This window comes from Sciurus vulgaris, assembly GCF_902686455.1.
Source record: "Sciurus vulgaris genome assembly, chromosome: 11".
Classification (NCBI taxonomy): domain Eukaryota; kingdom Metazoa; phylum Chordata; class Mammalia; order Rodentia; family Sciuridae; genus Sciurus; species Sciurus vulgaris.
The window spans coordinates 10025308-10042737 of record NC_136472.1 but is presented as its reverse complement, the minus strand read 5'-3'; the positions used below and the strand labels follow the sequence as shown (position 1 = coordinate 10042737).

Here is a 17430-nt window from a genome sequence, read left to right as displayed (position 1 = left end):
TAAAAATTACAACTTGAATGAGGTAGGGAATCACATAATCTATAAAATTTTATTATTTATTTGGACTACAAAATAAGATAGAAAGGTAAGAGAAATTTGAAGTATTTGAAAAAGTGATCAGAGGAGAGATGGGAGATAGGGAACAGGCGTCAAGGAGTGTAAAGAAGAAATAACAAGTAAACTGAAAATAATGAAAAAAGAAAAGAAAAGGGGAGGGAATAGAAAATTTTGCTTGTTACTGGGGGAAGAGAGTGCAGGAGGGGAAGTATGAGAGCCCAGAACCAGGTATGAATGAATCGGCAAACGTAAGATGGAACAACCTGACTTCTCACATAATTGCACCCTAAGTCTAATATGGGTTAAAAAATGAACCCATACAAGAGAGAGCTATTAATGTGTAAATTATGTGAATACATATATTCAAACTTCTCTGCACAGTGAGAGCATAAACAACTATACATGTACACTCACATACATACACACAAATTATGGGTAATGAAAAAGTGAAGAATAATACTATATGATAAAATGCTTGAAAAAATTGTAAAAAAGTTAAAATTTAAAAAGAGTAAAATAAAGTGAGAGTGTGGAAGGTAATGGAAATAAGAAAAAAAAAGAAATATTTTTCTTTTTTTGTTTTAAATGGAAAGTATACCAATTTTACTTTATTAGCTTAATTCAGGAATAAGATGAGGAGAATGGGGTTGAGGTCAAGTAGGAAGGAAGAGGGTTAACACTTGTGATGGTAAAGATCCCTTTAAACTCCGGCACAGTCCTTATCACGGCAGCTTCACCTCAGTCAACTGAGTTGCAACCCAAAACACGGAAAGCAGACTCTCGTTTTCTGCTTCTGTGCTTGGCACGGTTACAGCGTGATGAGGTCTACCAGGTTGCCTTTAGGAGGAGTCCTGCTGTCAGGAAAGAAATTCACTAAGGTGTCAAAGAGCTGAGTTCTTTGAGCATAGGTGTGATCCACATTCGAGAAGCCTAGAGCTGTAAAATCAGAACCAGATTTGAATAGAGCTGAAGCTAGGAGCTGAAACTCTTCTGTCTCTTCTGGATCTGGATGATCTACAGTTATATAAAGATTATTTTGTAAATATTTCAGAGCACTAAGGGGCTCCATTTGGGCCTTTTCTTCAAACCTGTATTTTCTTATGAGATACTTGCAGTGCCTCCATAAGTCATCTTTTGAAAGTCTACACAACTTCAGTGACCAGAAGTCATCAAGTCTCATCTTTGGAGAGCAAGATTTTTCTGGATTTCCACCAAATAAATAATGAACCTTGTGTAACTCATCATAAACAAGCTGGTGGGCGAACCTTGGACATGGTTCTTGTTCCTGCAGACTTTTACTTGGATTGTCCTTTGCAGCTTGATCATTCTTGTAAACACAAAACCGACTATTCCTCACAATGTCATAAATCCAGAATGAATTTCTGACATTCTCTTCCCTTTTTTCCTTGTCTTTGCTGAGTCCAGATAAGACATGTCTTTCATTCAGTTCTCTGTGTGAATCCTGTCATCGGAACCATCCCAGAGTCTTTCTTGGTGCCATCTGATATTACATCTACATGATCAGAGTCCACATCATAACTAAAAAAGTCACTTAAATAGGTCTTTGTTTGCTGGCCTCCAAACACATATAAATGATGATTTTTTGAGTGGAATAGCATGCAGTGTCCTATCTGGGACTGGATGTCCCCAGACCCAGCATTACAGGAGTCCTCTTGAAGAAGTTTCCAGGTTTGACATTGACAGTCAAAAGCAAACAACTCACTAAATTGTGGTTCACTGGCTCTGCTGTCATGTACGCTGCCATTACACATCAAAATTCTACCACCAAAGGTGTAGATCATATGTGTGTGGATCATATGTCCACACACATCTGATGTTCAAACACCAGTTTCGGCCCTCCATCAGCAGCCGTATCTTCACTTAATAACATCCACGTGTTTGTGTCAATGTCATAACAAGAAGAGTCACTTTTCAGAGATTTGCTGTTCCTCACAGAGGAATCCAAATAACGTCCCCATGTGTAGATTTGCCTCCACTGAATGTCATTGCACATTTTTTGACATGATCTGGCACTAGGACCATTCTCTTTCTCAGTGTCTCTAGAGCTACATGTCCACTGGTTCTCCTTCACACTATTCACCCAGAAGTCAGCAAGATCTTGTGTTCCATCCCAGCCACCAAACAAATAAATGTTTGAACATCAATAACCATCTGATGACCCCCTCTCATTCCTGGTCGGTTATCTTCTGCACCACCTTTGGTGCTTTGGGGAATGCTTTGGCTCCATCGTGGCTTACACTCCTGTTGACTGATATACTCATTGAACTAGTCATTCGGGGAGGTAGGTGGAGAAAGAGCTCGACTTGTGTAGGGTAGAAGCCAGCACTGGGGTGACGGGCGCTGCAGCAACAGCCCCGCCAGCCGCCATCCCGTCAGCATCGTAGTGGCCGCCAAAAAAGAAAATCTTGGTGAGAGAGAGAGAGGACTTGTTTCCACTGTGGTGGTCAGATCTGGTGACAGAGATTGATTTTCATTCTTCTCCGTCTTTTCCACATTTTGGATTTTCATTCTTTCTATTTGTTTTTGGCTCTGTATTTGTGACCACTGTCCTGTGTTCCTTGACTAGTTGCCGGATGGAGAGAGTAGCTCTCAGCTTCCAGTCTCCCAGTATCGGGTGGGATAGGCCAGGGGTTGCTGATGAACTGTGTAATCCTGTAGCAGGGTGAGCAGAGTTCTGGATGGAGAGTCCAGTTGTTGGGGTTTGGACTTCAGTGGGATATGGAACTCTGTTGGTGGGTACTTGAGATTTGGTTCACTTCACCTATTGGTAGGGAGCTTCCTATCTCTGCTGGGCTTCTGCAACTCTGGGACTTTGGGGGGAAATCCACTCTTAGGACACAGGGAATAAGCTTCCACCAGCTTCTACTTCACCTCTATGGATGTGACTTACCAGGTGTCCGCCCTGAGGTGCAGACGCACTTGCATGGCCTCAATGAGCAGCTTCATAATAGCTCTTGTGGGATTCCAAATACCATGGGATTTTTCTCCCTTGGGATCCAGAGGCTGAACAGTCCAGGTAAAATGTTCTTTGTGCCTGTCTCAGTCTCTCTGGTTCCAGTCCCTTCTGGGACTTTTGTCATCGGCTGCTGTTAACTTTCTTTGTGAGTTCCCAATCCCACCGTGTCTGTTTGCAGCTGCACCACTGCACAGAGACAGCTTGCAGCATCTGGGAACCTCTTCCTCACCTGCTGGCATGTTCCACAACGCTGCACCCAGGCAGGGCTCACCGCCCCCATGGAACATTTTCACCCCAGCTGATGCTTTGGATTTGTTTTCACTGGGCAACTTCCCTATCAACTCTGTGTCGATTAAAGTCAGCCTTCCTCTGGAAACCTCAAGTTTCCCGAGGTCAGTCTTTCTTTATTTTTATTTCTTTATCCACCAGCCACACATCTCTTTTGCAGAGCTTCCTGCTCTGCTTGCTGGCAGTCAGAGATGGCACAATTCTAAGGTATTACTTCTTATGCTCAAGTTACCAAGTTTCTGTAGCTCTCTGATTTTTTTTTTTTTTTTTTTTTTTTTTTTGTAAATTTTCAGTTCCGTGTTATGTTTCAGTAAGGTTCCTTTGTTACTCATCTCACTGAGAAGCAGTTTTCCTGGCTTTATATGTCCGGTGCTGAGGACCTGTTGGGTCATGCTTCCTCTCTCTACTCCACCATCTACCGCTGACTCCAGCTGGTTTATTTTCTTGACAACACTATGTTTGTCATTCTTTTTAATATTAGTCCCTGTGGAAGGAGTATGGGTGTGTATCTTTGTGATTTTCATTTGCATTCACTAGATCAGAAATTACATCGAACACCTGTTCCTATCATTTCCTATGAATCCACAAAATCAAATTTGTTCAATTTCAAAATCAGAGGCTAACATGAATTCAGAATCTTCATCCAGATTCTCCATTCACAGATGCTTTTAGTGGATTGAAGAAGTTGAAATTTGATTTGCTGGACTCTTGTTCTGTAATTATTCTAATAGTGCATTGACCCACGCTTCTGCTTTTTTTTCTTGATGGTTTCTACTCTACCATTTCCTCTTTCCTCCTAGTCAATAGTGCACCCATTGTAGCCTACTGATTTCCGCCGCTTCTTGCCCAGGTTGCTTCAAGTGGCTCACTGCCACTTCTTGCTCTTTCGGCCTGACCAGCGGGACAAAAGACACGTACTCTTCAGAAGTTCATGAAGCAGCTTCCGCTTTATTCAGATAACACCCTCAATATATAAGCAGTCTCATGCATAAGCAATTGTAACCAGATATGTCCATCCAATCCTGTTAAAGGTCAAGCGATCACTCGCTCAAGCATACATGTAAAGTATATCTGTCCACGTGCTAGGCGGCTGAACTGATTATCATACAGTCAATTGTAAATGCTTCCTGCCTTTCTCCAGGCATAATCAGGACGCCATTTGCTCTCTGCCAGTCACCATCTATAGATGCATGTGGCTTAACCCTGGGCCCCGGGTCTCGCCCACCACAACTCCCCCTTTCTGTTTATAAAAGGGACCGTGCCTGTCTTAGGTTGTCCACAGCAGAGCAACATCCTTACCCGTGATTGGACAATGAGGTTCTAGCCCTCATTTCCTGTCTTAGGTTGGTATGAGCTCCTCATGAATCTTACCTGTCTTTGACTTCCGGTCCAGCATATTTAACCAGACTTGTGGGGATGAGCCAGCATCAATTGTGACGAGAGTTTGGCAAATAATGTCTGTTTTCTGCGTGGATGTATATGCATTTTGTATATGCACAGGACAGATATAACACACAAGAGACCTCCCCTGGACAAAAACACAAACCATTCTTTTCCCCATAGAACAGCAGACTGCAGAAATGTGGCCAAATGTTGTAAAAATAGGAGGATATAGAATAGAGGAGTTGGTAAGGGGTACAGGATAGGGCCACATCTTCACTATCTCCCATAGTTCACGCGAGTCTCCTCCATTAACTTGGCAAGAAATCGCCAGCAGCATCAGCAGGAGAAGCCTCCTCATCTTCTTCCTGTTTTGGGATCTCTGTTAAGGCCTTGACCAATCTCTCCGGCACCCAAATTGGCGATTATGCATCCTGTGGGAAAACACAAACAGACCCTCAGGTCCAGATTAATACCGGATCTTGGCCTTTCCATTGTCCTAATAGAATGTCCTTCCAGAGCATTTGAGGTAGATGCTTTTTATTAGGCTCTGAATGACGGTCAGCAGCCGATTGGCCCTCAGAATCAAGATTTAAAAAATTTAAAATGAACAAGACAACAGACAATTTGTCTTTTGGGGATCTGTATGATGCCCCTATTCCCCCTTTTTGTTTATAAAGCATGTTTTTAAGCATTAAATGGGCACGCTCAACAATGCTTTGTCCAGTAGGATTATAGGGAATTCCTGTGACATGTTGAATACTAAAGGTGGAACAAAATTGTTTAAAGGCCTGGGACGTATATCCAGGACCATTATCTGTTTTAATTTGTTTGGGAACTCCTAGGATGGAGAAAGAGTGTAAACAGTGTGTTATTACATCTTTGGTTTTTTTCTCCAGTATAAGCAGAGGCCATAATAAATCCTGAAAAGGTATCAATAGACACATGAATGAATTGTAGTTTTCCAAATTCTGAATAATGAGTTACATCCATTTGCCAAATATGACTGGATTTACTCCTAACGAGGGGTTAGGAATAAGTGTAACACATTTAGCACAAGACTTGACTATGTCCCGAGATGTTGCCTTAGTAATTTTATAGCGTGTGTGTAGAGTGGAAGCATTTATGTGAAATTTGGAATGAAAAGTTTTTTCATTTTCAAGCATATTAAAGATGTGTGGGTCTCTGGTGGCCATGTCTGTTAAATCATTGTGTAAACTTAAAGGACCTGGAAGGCCAGTATGAGCCCGAACATGCCTAATAAAAAAAAGGATTTTTTCTGTCCTAAATAAGTTTTTGTAAACTTTGCAAATATTTAGTAATAGTGGGGGTGAGGGAAATCAGACCAGTTAATTCTAAATTTTGAACAGCATTAACAACATATTTGCTATCAGAGAATAGGTTAAAAGGCTCATGGTGGGTTTTGAATACTTCTATAGCTACTAATAGTTCCATTTGTTGTGCAGATAGAGTATTAAACAACAATGTTTCTGTAACATTATCTATAGTAACAGCACCCATACCATTTTTTGATCCATCAGTAAATATAAGGGTAGCTTCTGTAATAGGTTCTTTTCGGGTGACTTTAGGAAAAATCATAGGATGTTGACTCCAAAATTAGAGAAGAGGATCAGATGGAAAATGATTGTCAAACACAGCAGAAGTACTAGTAAAGACTACCGCCCATGAACTTGAATTATTAATAAGATATTGTATCTGATCAGTAGTATATGGAGTAGTGATAGTCAAGGGATGTGATCCAAAGGTGGAAAGGAATATTTCTAAGGCCTTAAGGATTAATTCTGCCACAGATTTAGTAAACAAGGCTAAGACCTTGTTGGGGCATAATTCATGTGAACCCATAGAATAGGACCCTTTTGCCAAAACACTCCTGTGGGTAACTTATTTGTGGCCAAGACAATGAATGATAAAGGCTTAGTTAGGTCAATACGATCAAGATGAGCCTTTTCCACAGCTGTTTCAACAAGCTTGAGAGCTGTTCGAGCCTCAGGGGTAAGCACTCGCTTAGAAAGAGGGTCAGAATCACCTTTAAGAATATCGAACAGGGGGCCCAAACTTGAGGTGGGTAAGCCCCATCTTCCCAGTGACTTTAGTAAGGAATTATAACATTGCTCTAAGACAGGTTTTTCCTTATGAGCTAGAAAATATCATCCATATAATGATAGATTAAAAGTTGAGGGTTAATTTGTTGATACACACCAGGGGGGAAATTAATCTGATTACCTTGCCCTTCATATGGTCCTTGGCCTGTCAGCATGTTTAGATTCCATTGAGGATTGCCCACAACTGCATTACATTGGGCAGTATCAGAGCATAACTCCTGGTTAGCCACCTTCCATTTTAATATGGTTGTGCTTTTGTTAGGATTGGAAGCCATACCCAATCCCCTTAAAGTGTGATCTGCCTGTTGAAGTGGCCAGGTTTTGGGCCATTCTGTAATCTTGATAATACTTTTGTCAGCCCCAGTATCTAATAAGCCCTCAAAACTTTTGCCTTCTATCACTAACTTTGTCATAGGTCTATCTTTTAAATCCAATGTTAAGATGACCATATTTTGGCCAGTAGAACCTAATAATATTTTTTGATGGATATTGATCATGGCAGCTGGGTAAGACAGCTATGCGATCACCCTTGAGCTATTATTGCTACACCTCTTGGTGAAGAAGCAAGGATTTTTATTTCTCCTGTAAAATCAGGGTCTATAACTCCAGGGACAATATTTAATCCTTTTAAAGCAGAAGAACTCTTCCCCATAACTAGTCCCACTGTTCCTTTAGGTAATGGGCTGACAGCCGAAGTTGGTATTGATTGTACTCCCATCTCTGGAGTTAATACTGCTCTGGCGGAGGCACAGAGGTCTGAACATCTACTTTCTCTTTTAGAAGCTCGACTTGATTGTTCCTTTTTTACAGTTTCTAATATCTTTTCCCCTTCTCTTAACTGTTTTTGAAATTTTGGTTTTTTGGAAGTCAGACAGAAATGAAGTAATGTCCATATTGCCACAACAACAACAAACAGAAACCAAACAAGGAAAGGTAACACAAATAACTTACACATATTCGTTATAGGACGTCCTTCGCTGTCTCTTGGGACAGCCTTTCAATATATTCCCTCTCTAGGGGAATCTTCAGTTACAACCTTAAGGTAACTGTTTCCTCAAATAGGGAAACCTTCTCATTAATAACACTAGCGAAACTGTCTTTTATTTACCTGAGCGCTCACCAATTCCCAGTCCGATCCTTGTCTGATCCCAGTCCGGGCCACCACTTACTGATTTCCGCCGCTTCTTGCCCGGGTTGCTTCAAGCGGCTCACTGCCACTTCTTGCTCTTTTGGCCCGACCAGCGGGACAAAAGACACGTACTCTTCAGAAGTTCATGAAGCAGCTTCCGCTTTATTCAGATAACACCCTCAATATATAAGCAGTCTCATGCATAAGCAATTGTAACCAGATATGTCTATCCAATCCTGTTAAAGGTCAAGCGATCACTCGCTCAAGCATACATGTAAAGTATATCTGTCCACGCGCTAGGCGGCTGAACTGCTTATCATACAGCCAATTGTAAATGCTTCCTGCCTTTCTCCAGGCATAATCAAGATGCCGTTTGCTCTCTGCCAGTCACCATCTTTAGATGCACGTGGTGTAACCCTGGGCCCCGGGTCTCACCCGCCACAGTAGCCAACAATTTCAGAAACTTCAGAGGAACAGGGTGAGCCTTAACTGGCTCTGACTGCATCTCGTATTTATTTCTTGGTCAGGACTGATTTGATTAAGTGTCCATGGGCTCAAAGTGGAACTCAAATTAAGACTAGGCTGTCCCTAGTCTGGAAATTTCACTTTAGTAACCTGCAGGTGGTGTTCCAAGATTCATTCAGCATAGTTCTGCACTAGCTCACTTGTTTTATAAAGGTAGTGAACCAGAACCCCAGGATTTCTCTGGGATTTGGTCTTTATTTGTTTTTCTTATTATTATTATTATTTTTAAATCAGTACATTATAATTATACATAATAGTGGGATTCATTGCTGTATATTCATACATGCACATAGAGTCATTTGGTCCGTTTCGTCCCCCATATCCTCCCTTTTCCTCCCTTCCTCTCTCCCTCATTCTTTCAACTACTTTATTGTCTCTGTTTTATTTCCATGAGGTCCCTTTTCTTTCCTTTTTCTCACTAGTTTCGACATGAGAGAAAACACGACCCCTGACTTTCTGAGTCTGGCTTATTTCACTTAGCATGATATTCTCTAATTCCATCCGCATTCCTGGACTTGGCTTTACACTGCTGCTGCCTCTTTTTCTGCTGTGACTACTGTATTTTCCATATTTCCAGTTCCATTTTCTTTCCATTTTCATTTCCCCTCTGCCATTTTGATTCTGCATCTGTCAGCTCAGTATCACCAGTGACAAGTTCTCTTCTCTTGTCCAACAGGGGCTGTGTGACACTGCACACTTTCTTTTCAAGTCATGAACCTCTTCAGAGACCTTGGCTTCTGTATCAGCACGTCTCACATGAAGTTGTTCCAGTTGGTTACTCTTATGGCTTGGGGTAAAGTCTCGACATAGCTGGAGGCGGGTGAGACATTGTCAAGTTGTTCCAGTAAAGTTGTGAGAAACTGCAGGTCCTGCATCGTCTGATCCTTGAACTTTTCTATGTTACTTGCATTTTGAGCAGCATCCTGGGAATCCAGAGGAACCACACCATGCCTCCTGCGCAGTGTGGTGAACCTGTGTACATTTCGGAGTGGGTTTTTATTGTTTACTGTGGGGTTTTGAGAGTTCTTCGTATAAGTTTTGTAAATATTTTCTCTCACATCGTAACTTGCCTTTTTATCCTCTTAAAAAGTCTTTTTTTCTTTTTTTTTAATTTCAATGAAGCCCAATTTGTTTTAAAAAAAATTTACAGATTGTGCTTTGGTGTCACATCTAAGAACACTAAATCCTATGTTCTAGAGATGTTTCTCCTGTTTTCTTCTAAAAGATTGATAGTTTTATGTTTAACTCTGTGGAAATGAGTGGATATTTACATATTTACATAAGGAATAAGAGTCCCGAGTTCCTGTATTTTTATTTTGTTTCTGGGCCTATGGATGCCCAACCACTTCAATACCTTTTGTTGAGAGGACTCTCCTCCTCTATTCATTTGCTTTTGAAACTTTGTAAAAATTCAGTTGACCGTGCTTGTTTGGATCTGTTTCTAAGTTGTTGTTTGTTTTTTTTCCCGTGCTGGGGATTGAACCCAGGGCCTTGTGCTTGTGAGCTACCAACTAAGCTATATCCCCAGGCCTGTTTCTGAGTTCTTTATTTTGTTCCACTGATCTTTGAGTGTATCTGCCGAAATCACAGCCTTGATTATTAGACTATTAGATTTGATTATTAGATTATTAGGTATATAGAAAGTGTTGAAATTAGGCTGGGTGTAATGTCACATGCCTGTAACCCCAGCAGCTCCAGAGCTGAGGCAGGAGTATCGTGGGTTCAAAGCCAGCCTCAGCAATTTAGTGAGGCCCTAAGCAACTTAGTGAGACATTGAGTCATTTTTTAACATTGAATTAAGCTTGCAGCTCTACATTAAGCCTCATTATATCACGGCATATAATTGTGTGTGTGTGTGTGTGTGTGTGTGTGTGTGTGTGTGTGTGTGCATGTGCACACTGGGCATTGAAACCAGGGATGCTTTAACCCTGAGTTACATCACAGTTCTTTTTATTTTTCACATTAAGACAGGGTCTCACTAAGTTGCTTAGGGTCTTGTTAATTTACTGAGGCTGACCTTGAATTTGTGATCCTCCTGCCTCAGCCTCCCAAGTCGCTAGGATTTCAGGCATATGCCACCATGCCCAGCTTCTTTTTGTATATTTATATTGTTGACTTCTATTTGAAAAATACTGTGTTAAGGATATTTTTCATTAATTTTTAATTTGTTCTAATTAGTTGTATATGACAGTAGAATGCATTTATATATTTTGATAAAACATACATAAATGGAGTGAAATTTCTCATTTTTCTGACTGTACAGATTGCGGTCATGCAAGTCAGATGTGTACGTGAGGTTTCACTCTACCTCCTTCCCACCCCCACACCCATTTTGCATCATACTTATGAATGATATTAGTGTATGGTTTTGTATTTTGTGCTGTGTATGTCTGATTTTGTTATCAGGGTAATGTTGGCTTCATAAAATGAAGGGAGGGTGTTTCTTTCTCGTCTACTTTCTGGAAGTGATGATGGTGACCAGTGTTAATCCTTCCTCTACACTGGTTTCCTCTTCCCTCTCTTTTCTGTTTTACAAAACCATCTATCCCAGCCTCTCAGGGACAGGCAAGTTCCAGGGAGTGTGGCATCTCTTATGTGGATCCAAGGAGAATTAGACCATCAACACAGAAAGAAATACCTGCTTTTTACTTCAAAAATATTACTACAAGGTGAGTTTTAGTCCCATTTGTGGCAGGAGCCCATTTCTTCCCTGGGCCTCAGTTTTCCCATCCGTGTGGTAAAAGCAGGGGTTGGCCCTCCTCCCGTGAGCACCCACACACCCGCGTGCTCTCTGGAGGGGTCGTGGCGTGAACAGGTGCCCTGCAGGGAGACAGGACCTTGTTTGCTCTGCTTCTCCAACATGTATACCAGATGTTCGACCCACTAACAATTGTAATTGGAACAATGACGTATTCACCTTCTCAGTCTTATGTCACACCCAGGAGGTCTTCACACACCCCTCTCCAGGGCCTGTGAAGTTTTCTTGTTTATATGATTGTGTTGGTCTGTTGGTTTTGAAGCATTTCTCTTCCTTTTTTAAATAACCCCTTTCCCTCCAACTTGCGTTGACCCTAATATCATAACAACTTGGCAAGAACTGGGGTGTCAGGGCAGGGCAGGCAGTAGAGCTGTGGCCACCCCAAGGGAAGTCTCCTTGCAGGCCCGTGAGGTGCTAATCAGGTCCTCCTGATACAGGGGCCTCAAGCTCACTCCAGAGGCCTTGATACCCGAGGTTTCTGGGCAGGGTTCACACTGGCAGCTGGCAGGGCCGAATCGGAAACTGCCTTGGCCTGTCCACGCCATGTGTCCACTGACCCGCGTGTCTTTCTGAACTCTGCTTCCCTCTCCTCCAGATCCCTTCTGCTGACCGCTCTGGGATTCTCCGGTCCACTCAGGCTTCAGCCTTGGGCTGAATCACACCTCCGACTTTCCTGCATCTTCAACTTGCAGACATAGATCAGGGACTTTTTGGCTTCCATAAATGGTGAGAGCCAATTCTTCATGATGAATTTTCTCTCTCCCTCTTTCTGTGCACACACACACACACACACACACACACACACACACACACGTACACAAACACACAAGCAATCATTGTTGGGAGAAATCCTAAGTCTTGGCTAGCAGCTGTGAATGTCTCACGTGTGTAAGGAAAACCTTCACACATTCACGCCCGTCAGGAAAACCCAGTGAGAGGAGCATTCCGCTCTGGTCACTTAGGAAAGTAAACAACTGTCCCCAAATTTACCTAGTGTTACCAAGGGAACCTGTATAGGGGCCTGGTGGTCTGATCCCCCCGTGGCACATTGTGATTGGGTTAAAAGTCTATAAAATGTGTGGTTTCTCCTGCAATAAACAAGTTTGCAGGTTGCTCGCCATAAGCCTGCTTTTACCCAACTCCCGGGGTCTGGGTTATGACTCCGTCAGCTCTTACCTGCGCCTGAGCTAGCCTGGCACCCCTACATTTAGCGCCAATGTGCCTCGTTACTCACTGCTCCTCGGGATTGGCGAGTCCCCCGATTGCTGATTCGGTAAGAGCCCCTTCGTGTTCTGTGTGCTGACTGTCCTGTGAGGGTGAGCACAGGACCCCTCGCCTCCCCTTTCTTCCCTGTCCATCCTAATTGTCCTAATCCCCAAGAAAAGGCACACACCGCCGCTGGCTCAAGTTACGTGCCACCCCGCCAGTGGCCCTACCTTCCCCTTTGGTTCTCCCCCCAAATTCAGAACCAGGTCTCCCTCTGCGGAGATTTTTACCAGAGACACTGTGCGGGACACACGGCTGTGACATAACGACTCACAGAAGCTCCCCCGCAAAGCACCAAAATATTTCAGATCCTAAACACTCCTCTGTATGTCTGAAGATAGGCTCCCTTTGTCTTCCCGCTGGGCCCCTGTCCTAGGCTCAGGGACACTCACTGCAGTTGCATCACAGTCATCTTTGTTCTGGAGAGATGTTCACACTAATCCGCAACTCAACACCACCCTTTCACGGGACTGCACCCCATAGCAATGGGAAACCTCCCCAGCTCACAGCTTGAAAGGCACTTCTCACACAGCACGGGCTTAAGGTGAAACCAAAAGATCTAAACTGTTTTGGGGACGAATCAGTAATCATCGCACCATGGGTTAGCCCCAAGAACGTTTGGGACCCCCAAATTTAGATGAAGGTTCTCTACCTAGCTAGGAAAAGAGAAGTTCATGACGGCTACTCCCCACTGGCAACTTTCATTCCACTTCTCCTAGCGATTATTGCCAGCCTTCAGGGCTCCTCAGCAGAAGTATTAAAAGTCACAATGATTCTCTCCACGATAAGAACATGATTTTGCAATGTTGAATTTCCACTTCAAGTGTTGTGACCTCTGAGGAGGAGACAGACACGGATACTGACAAAGGCCACCCACAGAGTAACAAAGGCCTCCCGCCAGGTAATAAAGACCTCCCGCCATCTGCCTCTCCCCCTCTGGACCCTTGGAGTGAATTGCCCTCTCCCACTCCCTCCAGAGTTCTCTCTGGAGTTCCCTCCTCCAAGCAGGAAACTTTAAAAGGATCTTCTTTTTCTCCCAAGAATCCATTTGCAGCGTACCCCATCAATTTGGGTCCGGATGGGGGTGAAAGGCCTTGGATCCCACCCCACTTCCAGACTTCGCCCTTCTTAGGAAGCCATCTCAGGATTCTGGTCCCGACTCCCCTTACTTTGAAGAAATACTTAACCAATGGTCAGCTAATCGTCAAACTCCCTTCGATTGGCTTTCTGTCCTCAAGACCTGTTTAACTTACCCACAATTCTTGCAATGGAAAGCTTCCTATGAGGAGGAAGCAGAACAAACAGCACCAGGTAGTTTGGCTTATAATATCCCCTTAACGTTGGACATGCTTACTGGACGTGGGAATTATGTTAGCCCACAAGCCCAGTCGCAAATTGGTAACCAAGTTTTCCACCAAGTTAAAAGTTTGGCCTTTAAAGCCATAAAAAAACATTACACCGCCAAAAGCAGAGGAACTATTTAGAAATTTAATACAATCCCCTAATGAATGGTTTCCTGACTTCTTGTCACAGGTTACAGAGGCTGTAGTGAAGAGAGTTCCACCTGGCCCCGCTCAGGATTCCTTGATAAAACAATTGGCTTGGGAAGTGGCAAATGCTGAAACAAAACATGCCATAGCCCCTGTCAGGAATGAGGCAATCTCAAAATGGATCTCAGCTACAAAGGAGGAGGTTACGGAGAAAAATCCTCGCATGACAATCTGGGGCTTATATGCTGGGATTGTAATAAAAAAGGACATGTAGCGAAACATTGTCTGGGAGATAATAAGCCTTCAAAACCAAAAATTCCTGCCCTAAATGTAAACAAGGACATCACTGGGCAAAGGATTGCAAAAGAAATAATTTAAACTTAAAAGGGGGCAGCCCTCAACCCCGCAAGTAAGAGGGACCACTGCACATCCCCAGGTGTGCTGGACATTGCCAATCCTGGACACAAAACCTCAAATGACCATCCACTTAGACGAGTCCCCATTAAGGGTCTAGTGGATACTGGAGCAGATATTACCATCATTTGTTGGGGTCTTAAGCCCCCTTGCTCTGCTCAACCAGCGGCAAGGGAAGGGGACACTCCCCAATAAGGTCAGACCGGGATAGGTAAGGCCGACTGACCGCCCGCTCCCAGCCCTCTATGCAGAGGACAATCAGACGCGTCAGGGAGACCCGTCACAGCAGGAACTCGTTTATTGAGGAAATCACACAGCTTTTATGTAGGGTGGGGGCTAGGCAGGAACCAATCAGCTTAAAGGTCAGCAAGGCATGGGGTGTTCACTCAGGCAAGAGAGTCCCATAAGACTATATGGCAAGCACGAGCTGATCACGTTCGCGGAACTATTGTCAACCAATCCCTGACGGTGGTCCAATTCATCGTCATTAACTATTGAAACCGCCTTTGAGGCCTTGATCTTGCTCACTCGCCAGAGAGTAAGGAGTCAGCCTGAGTTAGTTAACGTGTCATTAGTCCCAACAATCATTGACTCTGATACCGCCTCAAAAATGCAATGGAAAACAATAGCTGGCCCTAACATTCAAGGAGTGGGTGGTCTCCAACCCACTGGTCAAGTGTCCTCCTCTGTGATCTGGCAAGACCTCGATGGCGAAAAAGGGTGCTTTTCACCCCCTAGTCGCTGATGTTCCCAACACTTTATGGGGACAAGATATGTTAGGAGTGATGGATACTGTTTGTTGTTGTTGTTGTTGTTTTTTACCTTTTGAATTAAAGTTTATTTTTTTTAATTCATTTTTATTACCCTAGGTAAATGTATGATTACACAAATGGATACCGTTTTGACAACAGACAATAAGGCCTTTTGTGATGAGATAATAGTACATGACAAAATAGGTCTTTCGGGCACACAGCCCCCCGATTCTAAAGGTCACTGTTCCACCCCTCCTAAAGCCCAAGCCCATTCCCATACAGTGGACACCCAAGATGACATATGAGTAGAACAGTGGCCCATTCTAGAGTCTAAACTTACCATCCTAAAAATGCTGGTGGAAGAACAGTTAAAACTCGGGCACACAGAGCCTTCCGCTAGCCCCCATAATACTCGTGTCTTTGTCATCCCAAAAAGGAATGGTAAACCTAGACTCCTGCAAGAACTTAGGCCTATTAATAAACACATTAAAATGATGAGATCCTTTCAGTCAGGACTCCCCGACCCCGCTAGTACTCCAAACAATTATCATATAATTACCATCGACATAAAAGATTGTTTTTTCTCAATTCCTGTTGCACAACAGGACAAACCATATTTCTCTTTCACAGTTTGGGAACCTAATACCAGGATCCCAGCACAAAGGTACCAATGGACAGTACTGCCCCAAGGAATGAAGAACAGCCGCCCTATGTGTCAACACTTTGCTTCACACACAACCAGGCCTCTCATTAAACAATGTTTAATAATGCACTATATGGATGATATCTTACTCTCCCACAGATAGTGCCACATTATTAACTTGTCTTAAGCAACTTTTGGCCAACCTCACTACCTTGGGGTTACATGGGGCAACTGACAAGGTTCAGCACCAACCACCCTTTGAGTTTTTAGGATATAAAATTTCATCAAAAATTAGGCCCCTCAGACCAACTACACTTATAAAACCTAAATACACCATAAATGAATTACGACAGCTTTGTGGACATGTTGATTGACTCAAACCCTTTCTGCCCAACCCTCCAAAGGACTTGGCCCCTTGTTCAACTTGCTCAGGCAAGACCCCTGCCCTTCAAAGAAAATTACCCTAACTCTACAAGCTCTGCAAACAGTTAATCACATCAATGACTGTCTTGCTGACCTCAAAACACAACGTTATCATGAAAGCCACCCCTGCTAGGGATTGTCTTGTTGTCCCCAGGAGCACCCCTTGGTGCCATTTGGCAGCAAGATGGCCCTCTGTTCTGGGTACATCTTTCGTGGAGTCACTGCCACAAAATCACTAGCAGACTGGAAAGCATTATTCTTACAGTGCTTAAGGAAAGATATTACTGTAATTAAGTCTTCAATGCTAAGCCAGATACTCTGGTACTTCCATTAACACAAGTCAAAATCTTACACCTCACACAGAACAGCACTCAATTCCAAACCTTAATCTCTGACTTTCCAGGACAATTAGATAATCACCTTCCTCCTAACAAGATGCTTCAGACGCTACAATCCCTAGATACTTCTCCTCCAAAAAATGCCTTCCCTTCCTCACAATCCATACCCAATGACGTATGTGTATTTACTGATGCCAATAAGCAAAAGTTTGGGGTACTTATAAAAACAGTAAATGGACCAGACATCACACATCTAGAGAACCATACAGGGTCTGTTCAACTAGGTGAATTGAGGGCTATAATCCAAGTATTTCTTCTATGCCCAGAAACCCCCATTAATATATTTTCTGATAGCAAATACACCGTACAAGTGGCAAAACACTCCCATTTTCTGTGTTCAGACCAACCAATAAACCCATTGATCAAGCCCTCCACACCTTAAAGGAACTTACTGAAAGAAGACAGTTTTCATGGTATATTACCCATGTATGATCCCACACAAATCTGCCAGGGATCATTGCTCAGGGTAATGATAAAATAGACAAACTCATCTCAGGGTACTCCATTTCGTTGAGTGCCTTAGAGCAAGCACGCAAACTGCATACTAAGTTTCACATGTCAGCCAGCAATTGAAGGTCTTGTTTCCTGAACTCACTTTGGCACAATGTAAACACATGGTGCAAGCTTGTAAACATTGTACCCCTATGACACCACTTGGTCCCTTACAACCTCAAGGAGTTAACCCTAGAAGCCTATCCTCTAACAAACTCTGGCAAATGAATGTTACCCATATTCCTTCCTTTGGCAAATTAAAATATGTCTTTGGACACCTATTCCAAGCTCATTTTTGCTATTGCACGGTCTGGA

The 17430-nt window shown here is 43.1% G+C and overlaps 1 pseudogene across 1 annotated transcript; it reads right to left on the bottom strand.

Moving 5' to 3' along the window:
• Positions 1-865: 865 nt before the first annotated feature.
• LOC306638379 (muskelin-like) lies at positions 866-3024 on the bottom strand (annotated as a pseudogene). Its single transcript has 2 exons — positions 2998-3024; positions 866-2343 (listed from the first exon to the last, which is right to left on the bottom strand). The product of its transcript is annotated as a muskelin-like (transcript).
• Between the last annotated feature and the right edge of the window lie 14406 nt (positions 3025-17430).